Source organism: Conger conger, chromosome 7 (genome assembly GCF_963514075.1).
Source record: "Conger conger chromosome 7, fConCon1.1, whole genome shotgun sequence".
Lineage (NCBI taxonomy): Eukaryota > Metazoa > Chordata > Actinopteri > Anguilliformes > Congridae > Conger > Conger conger.
The window spans coordinates 44,122,478-44,133,333 of record NC_083766.1 but is presented as its reverse complement, the minus strand read 5'-3'; the positions used below and the strand labels follow the sequence as shown (position 1 = coordinate 44,133,333).

At 43.7% G+C, this 10,856-nt stretch overlaps 1 protein-coding gene across 3 annotated transcripts in view; it reads right to left on the bottom strand.

The window, feature by feature from the left end:
• The window catches only part of ccdc61 (coiled-coil domain containing 61), a 63,856-nt gene extending 57,313 nt beyond the window's left edge, over positions 1–6,543 (bottom strand). For all 3 annotated transcript variants that reach the window (XM_061248885.1, XM_061248884.1, XM_061248886.1), the window contains exon 1: positions 6,307–6,543. The gene's annotated coding sequence lies outside the window, so the exon portion shown is untranslated. The remainder of the gene's footprint in view (positions 1–6,306) is intronic.
• Positions 6,544–10,856: the final 4,313 nt, after the last annotated feature.

The following is a 10,856-nucleotide window of genomic DNA, read 5'->3' as shown; positions in this document are numbered from 1 at the left end:
ACCTCTACAAAAGTGATGGAAAGGTCAAAGTGTGGAGAAAGGAAGGATCTATTCATGATCCAAAACAAACAAGCTCATCCGTGAAGCACAGTAGAGGAAGTGTCATGGCTTGGGCTTGCTTGGCTGCTTCTGGAGTGGGCTCACTAATCTTTATCGATGATGCAACTCACCAACCTACAATCTACAAAAACATTGCGTCTGCCAATGTAGGGAGAAATGCATCCAAACTAATTGGGAGGAACTTCATCAAGCAGCAAGAGAATGACCCAAAACACACTGCCAACACAACAAAGTACTTCATTAAGGAGGAAAAAGTGGAAGGTTTTAGACTGGCCAAGTCAATCACTAGACCTTATCCCAATTGAGCATGCATTTCACCTCCTGAAGAAGAGTTTGAATGGAAAACCCCCCGAAACAAACATCAACTGAAAGAGGCTGCAGTAAAAGCCTGGAAAAGCATTGCAAAATAAGAATGCAACAGCTTGGTGATGTCAATGGGTCGCAGGCTTGATGCAGTTATTGCTACCTAATATTAAGTGTCATTTACTTTCATTTACTTCAATAGTCTCTGTTCCAATACTTTAGCTCACCTAAAAATTGGGTGGTCTGATACGAATTGGGCTACATTCTCAGTAGTTTAACACATCTAGGTGTAAATACCAAGAAATAAAAGCTGAAAATCTGAACTCCTCTTGAGTTCATCATTTTATCTCAAACCCAAATGCATTCAGCGCATTTCAAAAACAATACTTTTGAAGGGGACTGTATTTAATTGTTCCAGTGTGGTGTTATTATCGAAAAAACAAGAATCAAAGTATTCTTACAAATAAAATTTGTAACCAATAACTTATGCTCCAAAATGGACAAGTGGTTAAACTTACAAGCCATTTGGGAATGCTATGGAAATATGTATTATGATTATGTACGATAGGTTGCATTTATGAATAATAAATATATATATATATATATATATATATATATATATATATATATATATATATATATATATATATATTTTTTTTTTTTTTTTTTTCAGCATCGCCAAGAGCATGTAAAAATGTCCGCAAGGTTCGCTTCACTTTGCAATGTGCACTTCAATTAATTGTTGGAGGTTAATGATTTCCTCATAGGCACTCAAAAATAGTCTTAAAGTTTTAAAGGTCGTGACATTCTGAGAAAACACTAATACCTTCTAAATGCTCTTTTTACAAAGCTGATTCATTCATGGACAAGAACCTTGCTTACAAAATCTGAGCTCAGTAATGCTTTCTGAGAGTGATTTCACCAGGTGGTTTATATTGGCCATGTGCATGTTATCCTCCTAACTTAACCTAAAACCTAGGGTTGTCCCAGCAACAAGCCCGTCTAAACTGTGGATTCCCTTTATGAAATCGATCGCCCCGATTTTATCCCAAAACATCAACATCTAATCGCGGTATCCGAGTTAGCGATGTATATGAAATAGGGCCCTGGTCGTAGCAAGATGTAAGCTAGCCTAAATTTTAGCTAACATAGACTCACTGTGTTCTGAATAGAACACAGGGAATTTAATATCCGCTCAATGGTAGTTGGGGTTGAGGTTTGTGAATAGGGTTGCTTATTGGCTATTCCAGACACTAAAACATGTTAATTGATGTGAACTGGAGTAATAATCATAGAGAAAATTACAAATAACGACACAACTTCCCAGTGCTTGGAAGATCGTATTAGCTCAAAATGTTCCGAACACCGATATTCACAATGTCCTGAACAGTACCGACTAAAAGCCTTGCCAGATGTACAATAATCATCTAATTTGTCCAATAATATAGCTCTTTGGACAATGTATGATCATTCATTTAAAATAGAAAAAAACCCATAAATGTACGATAATTTTGACATGCCACAGTTTCAGTTTTTTGCCATGATAGTGAAACGGTATGGAGCTGATTATTGGTGTTATGTCATCTATGTAAATAATGTATTCAGATAAACTGACCACGGGTGTGCCATAAATTATCCAATCCCCTGGGACCCCCGCCCACCCTTTGACAGGTGAAGTTAGCAACAATTAGACTTCCTGTACAGAACTTCCAGTCTAAACTTCCTGTGATTTTCCGTCAAAATAAAAGCTGTGGAGTAACGTTAGGTAACATAGTTACCACGTATTCTGAACTTTCTCAAATAATTACCATTGTTTAAATGCATTTCTTATACAACTTATAAAAGTCAGCAAGCAACTAGCTTAGTTACTATGATGTAGATCATACATAAATTGCTTTACACTGTCGGTTCAGTAACAGCTCATTTGCATACCTGCTTACAGTTTTTAAAAAATGTTACCAAATGAAAATGGGCATACATTGAATCTATGTATAATATCGATAATATTATACATTTGTTAGGTAAAATCATGTTCACTGCAATTGTTGCTGTATTTACAGTGTGGTATGGGCATACATTGCTATTGACTGTCAATTCATGAGCAGCTCATTTGCATAGCTCATAACTCCAAAACTATAAATTGTTACCAAATGGAAGGCGCTATACAATTACTAGTTAGACATGGCTTTAACATTTTGCAGTCTTTTCTGTGAAATCATGTTTCCAGCAATTGTTGCTGTATTTACAGTGTGGGGTGGCCATGCATAGCTATAGACTGTCAATTGCCAACCAGCTAATTTGCATAGCTCATAACTCCAAAACTGTAAATTGTTACCAAATGAAAGGCAGTATAGCTTTACTCTACATACCTATATGTTCCCAGCAATTGTTGCTGTCAGTCAGGTGTGGTATGGGCATGCATTGCCATTGCCAACCAGCTCATTTGCATAGCTGATAACTAAGAAACTGTAAATTGTTACCAAATGAAAGAGGGTATACATTTACTCTATAGACTGATATATTTAATATTTTACAGTCTTTTCTGTGAAATCATCCAGTGTGGGGTGGCAGTTTACAGTTTTTGAGTTATGAGCTATGCTAATGAGCTGGTTGGCAATTGACAGTCTATAGCAATGCATGGCCGCCCCACACTGGAAACACAGCAACAACTGCTGGGAACATGATTTCACAGAAAAGACTGTACAATGCTAAAGACGTGGATCTATAGAGTAAATGTATACCCCCCCTTACATTAGGTGACAATTTATAGTTTTTTAGTAATTAGCTATGCAAATGAGTGTTGCCCCCTCAGACGACACTTAGTGAAGATGAATTTATTTTGTTATAATTTTTTTTATGTGCAAAATCTTATTTCAAATTCAAAACATGAATTGCCCAACTCAATTTAACACAACTACTTAGATCCAAAGTAACAGTAATTGACATTTGCAAATCATGGAAAAAAATGGAAATCCGAAAATGGATTACAAAGGGAGTTTCAGTTTCAAGAGGATCTACATCAGAGGACCCTGGGCCAAGCAAAGCAACAACTGACACAAGCACACCAACAACTGTGGGAGAGCCGACACTGTCACTCACTCCTGGGAGCCCTGGTAATGAGCTAAGAGCTGTTGCTAACAGTGGTAATGTGAGGCTTCAGCCTGGCGACCTTGGCCAAGAGAGTCCCGCTCAGCCAACCCTAAAGCAATATCCAAAGAGACAATTGAACAAAAATGACTGTTTCCGATCATTTGGAGGCACTTGGTACAGGGACAGGGATTGGTTGGAATATTCAGTGGAAGCAGATGCTGCATTTTGTTTTCCTTGTAGAAAATTTGGAGGCAACGATTCAGCTTTCACAACTGTGGGCTATACCAATTGGAAACATGCTACGGACAAGGCTAAGGGGTTTGGCAGACATGCTAATAGCAAACAGCACCTATTGTGTGTGGCTGTGTGGAAAGAGAGAGAGGCAGCGAAACAGGCAGCGAAATTTCCACTCTGGTCAATTCTGAACAGCTCTCATGAAACCGTGTGTATGTGGCTGGGATTGTGGAAGCAATTACATTCCTTGTATTAAATGAATTGCCATTGAGGGGTTCAATAGATGCCATAGACAGCCGGAATGAAACGGGGTGTGGGCATTTCCTGTCGCTTTTTGGTTATACCAATTATTGGTTATAATTGGCTTGGGTTTACAGTAGCATCCCTAGAAATGCTACATACACATCTCATGACATACAAAACGAAGTCATTGAACTGATGGCTACGATGGTAATGGAGGAAATAGTCAGGGATGTTGGGGAGTCATGGTACACCATCAAGGTTGATGGAACAAAGGACCCCACGGGTCACGAGAATGTCTCCGTTGTGATCCGTTATGTTGACGGTGAATTCCAAGTGAGAGAGCGCCTTCTGGTGATGTTAAGCACTGACGAGTGTGACGCTCTGTCACTCGCTGAATTGGTCCTCGAAGAGCTGACAAATGTCGGCCTTGACACAGGCAAAATACTAAGTCAGTGTTATGATGGGGCCAGCGTGATGTCGGGAAAGGATGGGGGCATGCAGAGGATCATTCAGAATAAATTAGAGAGAGAGATCCCCTACATTCACTGTTTTAATCACCAACTCCACTTAGTGATCGTGCATGCTCTCTGTCCTCGGAAGATGCATTCCGAGACGTTATTGACGTATGCAATCTACTGTACAAATTCCTTTGTAAACCTACAGTAGCAGCACAGTATAAAGGCCCAACACTGAAAAGATTGCTTGAGCAACGTTGGACCGGGCACTTGGACACAGTATCAGTCATTTTGAAATCACACACCACACTTGTTGAATTTTTGACAGATATCGGAAATCCCAGAACAACTGCGGAGGCGAAAATGGAGGCTTCAGGCCTCCATGAGTCAATAACAGAACCAAGTTTCTTGTTCTTGGCCAAAGTGACTCACGAGGTGCTTGGACTAATGGAGCCACCCAACAGAATGCTGCAGGCTGAGCGCACTGACATGCTTACGGCAGTTCAGCTCATTAACAGTGCGTCGGATTGTGTTAAAAGATTGAGATCTGAAGAAGAATTCATGAAAATTTGGAACGAGACTGGCAGTGATTGTGAGGCCCCTCCACCAAAGCGACAGCCCCCTAAAGCTCTCCAAAAGTATGTGGTCGAGGAGACTCTTGGCCCCAAGAGCAACGCGGTGAGGAGGAGTGCAAAAGACTGTTTTTTGCCATTTTAGATGGTACATTGGCAAAGATGGCTAGACGTTTCAGTGAACGCAATCAGAAGTACTTGGAAGCCTTAAGTGTGCTGGACCCTGCCAGTCATGATTTTTTGAACACGTGAAACCTTTACCGGATTTGACCAAGACTGAAGTGGACGAGGCGACTTGTCTCCAGATACAAGGATGTCTTCAGTGCCATGCCTCTGGTTCTTACTGCCTTCAAACATGCGCTGACTTTTGGGGCTTCAACTGCTATGTACGAGAATTCTCTCAACGTTGAAAAACGTGTTTACAGAGCATAGACGCAGCATGTTACACAGACGAAAGGCTAATTTCATCAGGCTGGCTCAAGAATGACCTGAGCAGAAAATTTGAGGTGAAGTGGAAGGATCTACTTCTTAGGAGATTCAACTCAACACCAAACCGAAGACTTCAACTCTATTGATTTAAGGTAGGGAACTGGGACTTTTTTACTGTTGTGCTGGCGAGGACTGCAGTCACTTAATGGGCTTTGCTTAGGTCTATTTAAGCGATATCTTTACCATTGCTACAGCAAATTGACCCTTGGTTTTGTAGAATTATTGTAACTGTTCCTGGTTTCGTGGCGACGATTATTTCGGTTTCGGCAACCCTCACAACTACAACAGTTTTGCACTGAGCCGTATAAGCCTACCCGATTCATAGTATTCGTAGTATTTCGTTAGCAACAGCTTCCTCACCACACTCACAGGGGATCACTTCACTGTGTGCTGAAACGGATCGCGTACGTGACTCGTACCACATTTATGAAAACGGAATTCGAATTTATACGCACAAAAACCAAAGCTGATCTGGAAGTATTATTTAATTTATTCGTCATTAAATTGGCACTATTCGGAACATCGTGAGCTAACTTTGTTAGCAAACTAAACAATCCAACCAGTTTAACGACGTTAACGTAAACTCACAAGAATATCGACGATAGCAACCAGGTACTGGCCTAACTTATAGATATTCAGCTGGATACAACCCATTTACTTAAAAGTTATGTAACGTAACTTAGATTTAAAAAAGTTGGCTAGCTAACGTTAAATTAGATTGTTGATCTATAACTTGGCTATATCACGTCGCTAGGAGAAGTTTATCTAAAGGCTAGCTAGCTAACAAAGTTAACGTTAGTTGTCGGATGAATAACAAAGCTACTCTAATTTAACTTGCTAGCTAACAATAAGTTACATACCCTCAGGATGGCGATGTGCAATTCGTGAAACTTATTCGCAGATACTTGAGGTCACAGCATTCAGGTAAGCAGAGCTTTCATTGTTTGAAATTAGAGATATAGCTAGCTAATGTTCGACAACAAGCAAGCTGGCGAGCTAGCATAATGAATGTGGTTGAGTCGAATCAAAGCAATATAAGCTCTCACTTCGTCCGTCACTTTTAGCGAGCAACATCTGTTGAATGTAGCGGTTCAATAACCGGGATTTTTTAAAGAACGCCCACAAACATTGTCGATTTGATCTATTGGCCGAAAAGACTACATGTTGCGTTATAATTGTCTGAATCCCTTGTCACTCACAAGGAAAACCTCCCAAAAGTGTCTTAAAACCAGTGATTGGCTACTTACAATCTGTGTAGCTGTGTCTGAAATGCACGTAGCTAGGAGCTTTATGGTCGTCACAATCAGAAGGCCACCCTAGAAATTACGGAAGTCCCGCCCAGCACCGAGACAGTATCTAATCAGTAGCGAGCACAGAATGGTGGTAGCGAGCCACAGTACTCGATAGACCAGACGGGCAAGACAGCCACGCCCCTTCTCGGGGGTAAGCGTAATAGGATATTTAACCTAAATTAGCTGCATCTTGACAACAATAACCGATGTTGTTTTTTTATTATTATTATACATCCGACACGCTGAAATATTTTGAACATTTCCATACCAAGTTGACATTTTTACCGTGAGTAGTTTTTGAGAGCGAGAGCTTTGTTTGACACCTGCACCAGTCTCCATCTGCACCTGCTCTCTCGCCAAGTTCGGCGGTACACTGACGTTACGTGGAATCACTTCAACACATTCTCACCGGATCGATCGATAGACAGCAGTGGATAAATAATTACATGAAATTCATAAATAGATAGATAGATAGATAGACAGGTCGCTGGTCTGGTCTATGCGCTGATTCTGTAATTTAACTGTAATATTACAGTTGGTCTTTACAGTTTACACCTAGATGTGTTAAACTAGCACCATTGGTATCAGACCACCCAATTTTTAGGTGAGCAAAAGTATTGGAACAGCGAGTATTTAAGTAAATAACACTTTGGTATTTGGTAGCGTATCGCTTGCTTGCAGTAACTGCATCAAGCCTGCATCTGCATCAATTGGACCGCAACCTAAAACTAATTAGTAAAACCAAAAGTCCAAATTCAAAAGCTTGATACAGGTGCTATTTTCTATTACCACTGATTTTGAAAGTGACCCTCCAACCCGTACTTGAATCATCCTGCCTCTCGAGAAATCCCAAATCAAATTCAGCATTCTTCCCCTTACCCTCGCATCAAATAATTATATCACCAGACCCCCCTTCCAGAGCATATCATAAGCTTTTTCAATATCCAGGAACACAGCTGCTACTACATCTTAATTTGCCAGAGCCCTTTTTACCTCTAAATCTAATACATAGTTGGAAGGTTGGAAAAACTTTTTTCCAGATAGTAAGTTAACCTATCTGTGACCATCCTCTCCATTACCTTGCATAGCACTGATGTGTGGGCTATTGGCAGTATGAGTTTGGACTATTTGGCTGTTTGGCTTTAAAATAGGCACCACCACTGCATGCTACCATTCCTTAGGCAACTGCCCAGTCTCCCACACTGTGTTCACCAACACAAATATCTCTTCCATCATTAATATGCTTCAGCATCTCATATCCTCCTCCATACCTTCCTGGAGCTGAGTTCTGTCCCTATTGAATTACCTTCCTCAGTTCATAGAGGGAAAATAAAACATTAATAGTCCCGCTATTATCCCCATTGGCTTCTAGCATCTCCCCTCGCCTTATCTGCCCTTCCTCCCACAATACATCTGAACTATGCACTACCTTGAAAGCTTTAACACACATTTGCGAGGGCGAGTGTACCGACCAGTAACTGTGCTGAATAACGAGCACAGAGAGTGCCCAATCAGGGGCAAAGAAATAAAAATACAACCTAGTCAAAAACAGCGTAGGCTAAACAAAAACCATGAGGCGCAGCTCAGGAATAAACACAAACCAAAATACATTTACCGGGGACAACGTCCCTCTACCGCCGGCTCACACGAGCCCAAAAATAAAAAATGAAAATAAACCCTTAGGGAAGGCGTCGGTAAAACCACACTGTGGCGGCCCTCTTGTATCCGTTTCTCGTTTTTCTTTTTGCTTGTCTTTCAAGTGGCTGGCTGAGGAACAAGAGGGTCATCAGGGTAACGAGGTGCACCTGCGGCCGGAGGCTTTGTGCTTAAAACATCTGCCATTCCTGCAGTTGGGGCTTGCTTCCTCCCATGCTGACAAGCCTTTTTGTTTGACTGGTTAACATTGACACAGCCATTCACATTCAATTTATGCACCTACATTAAATACATGACACATAGCTCTACACACCTCATTGCCTATTTTTGTATATTTTGTTATTTTTGTATTATTAAATTCTATTTTGTTATTCCTTAAACTGGTGTGTGTCCTTTATGTTACGATTTACGAGCGATCGTAACACACACCAAACGCCTTCCTACCTTTTAGAATAACTGTTTGTAAGTTGAACAATGATCCTAGGCCCTCTAGCGGTCACCACGGGAATAACCTCCCACCATGACAGGACCCCCCCACTAAGGAGCGGCCCCAGACGCTCCCTCAGCCCCCTGCCTGTGGAACTCCCGAATCAGTTCCGGGTCCAAGATGTCCCTAGAGGAGACCCAACAGCGCTCCTCCGGCTCGAAACCCTCCCAGTCAATGAGGTACTGCCTGCCTCTGCCTCTGCGGCGCTCTGCCAAAATGCGGTGCACGGAGTAGACTGGGCCCCCGTCAATTAGCCGTGGAGGTGGTGGAGGAACCTCCACCAGGGCCAGCACACTAGTACACACCGGTTTGAGGCGAGAGACATGGAAGGTGGGGTGGATCTTCATGGACCTGGGTAACTGGAGACGCACCGTGACCGGCCCCACGTAGTGAGGAGCGAGCATATGTGACTCGACCCGCAATGGCAAATCACGTGTGGACAACCATACCCGCTGCCCTACCCTGTAGGATGGTGCCGCCCGACGACGCCTATCGACCTTTTCTGGGTGGCGTTAGCCCTTAAGAGCGCGGCTGGCACCTTACTCCAGGTGGCCCGACACCATCGTACAAAAGCCTCCGCAGAAGGCACTTCAGCCCCCCGCTCCAGTTCCGGGAACATTGTGCCTCGAAAGGCGAGAGACCCGTGGAGGCATTGCATAGTGTGTTATAAGCGTATTCGGCCCACGTGAGCTGTCGACTCCAGGATGTGTGGTTGGTTGCGGCCAGACACCGGAGCGTGTTCTCCAGAGTCTGGTTGATACGTTCTGTCTGCCCGTTGGTCTCCGGGTGAAACCCCGACGAGAGACTCGCCGAAGCGCCTACCAGGGAGCAGAACGTACGCCAGAAACGGGAAGCAAACTGTGGTCCACGGTCAGACACCACATCCTGGGGAAGGCCGTGTATCCTAAACACGTGGTCGACTACTAACCGCGCAGTTTCCGCTGCCGACGGTAACTTGGGCAGCGCCACAAAATGCGCTGCCTTAGAGAAGCGATCAACCACCACCAGAATGACCGTCTTGCCTTCGGAGGGTGGTAATCCCGTGATGAAGTCTAATGCGATATGGCTCCATGGTCTTCCTAGGGTGGGTAGCGGCCGTAATAGCCCTGAGGGAGCCTGGTGGGAGTGCTTATTGCGAGCGCAAACCGGACAGGCAGCCACAAACTCCCGGACGTCCTTCTCCATACCGGGCCACCAGAACCGTCGGGACAAAAAGTATTTTGTGCGGTGCGCCCCTGGATGCCCCGCCAGCCGTGAGGCACGTCCCCACTGTAGCACCTGAGACCGAACTCTAGCGGGCACAAAGAGACAGTGAGACGGCCCCCCCCTGGGTCTGGCTCATGGCGTAGCGCTTTCTGCACCCCCGACTCAATATCGCGCCACGATCTGAGCTTTGGCAATAATGCGCTCCGGAGTGTGCTCCCTGTCCGATTTGTCAAAGGCTTGTGAAAGGGCGTCAGGTTTTACATTTTTGGAACCTGGCCGGTAAGTCACGATGAACGAAAAGCGTGCAAAGAACAACGCCCAGCGCGCCTGGCGCGAATTGCGTGTCTTTGCAGTCTGGATGTATTCCAGGTTTTTATGATCCGTCCACACAGTAAAAGGATGTTCCGCCCCTTCCAGCCAATGACGCCACTCCTCTAAGGCAAATTTTACAGCCAATAATTCCTTGCCTCCAACGTCATAATTCCTCTCGGCCTGGGACAGCGACCGGGAGAAATACGCGCAGGGATGAACCTTTTGGTCCTTGGTGACCGCTGTGAGAGAATGGCCCCCACCCCCAGCTCAGAAGCGTCTACTTCAACAATGAAGGGCAGCGACGGGTTAGGTGTTATAAGTATAGGTTCTGAACAGAACCTCCTTTTCAATTCCACAAACGCTGCCTCTACCCGCGGAGTCCACACAAATCGCGCCGTCGCACTCTTCTTAGTGAGCGCGGTAATGGGGGCGACCATAGTACTAAAATTACGAATGA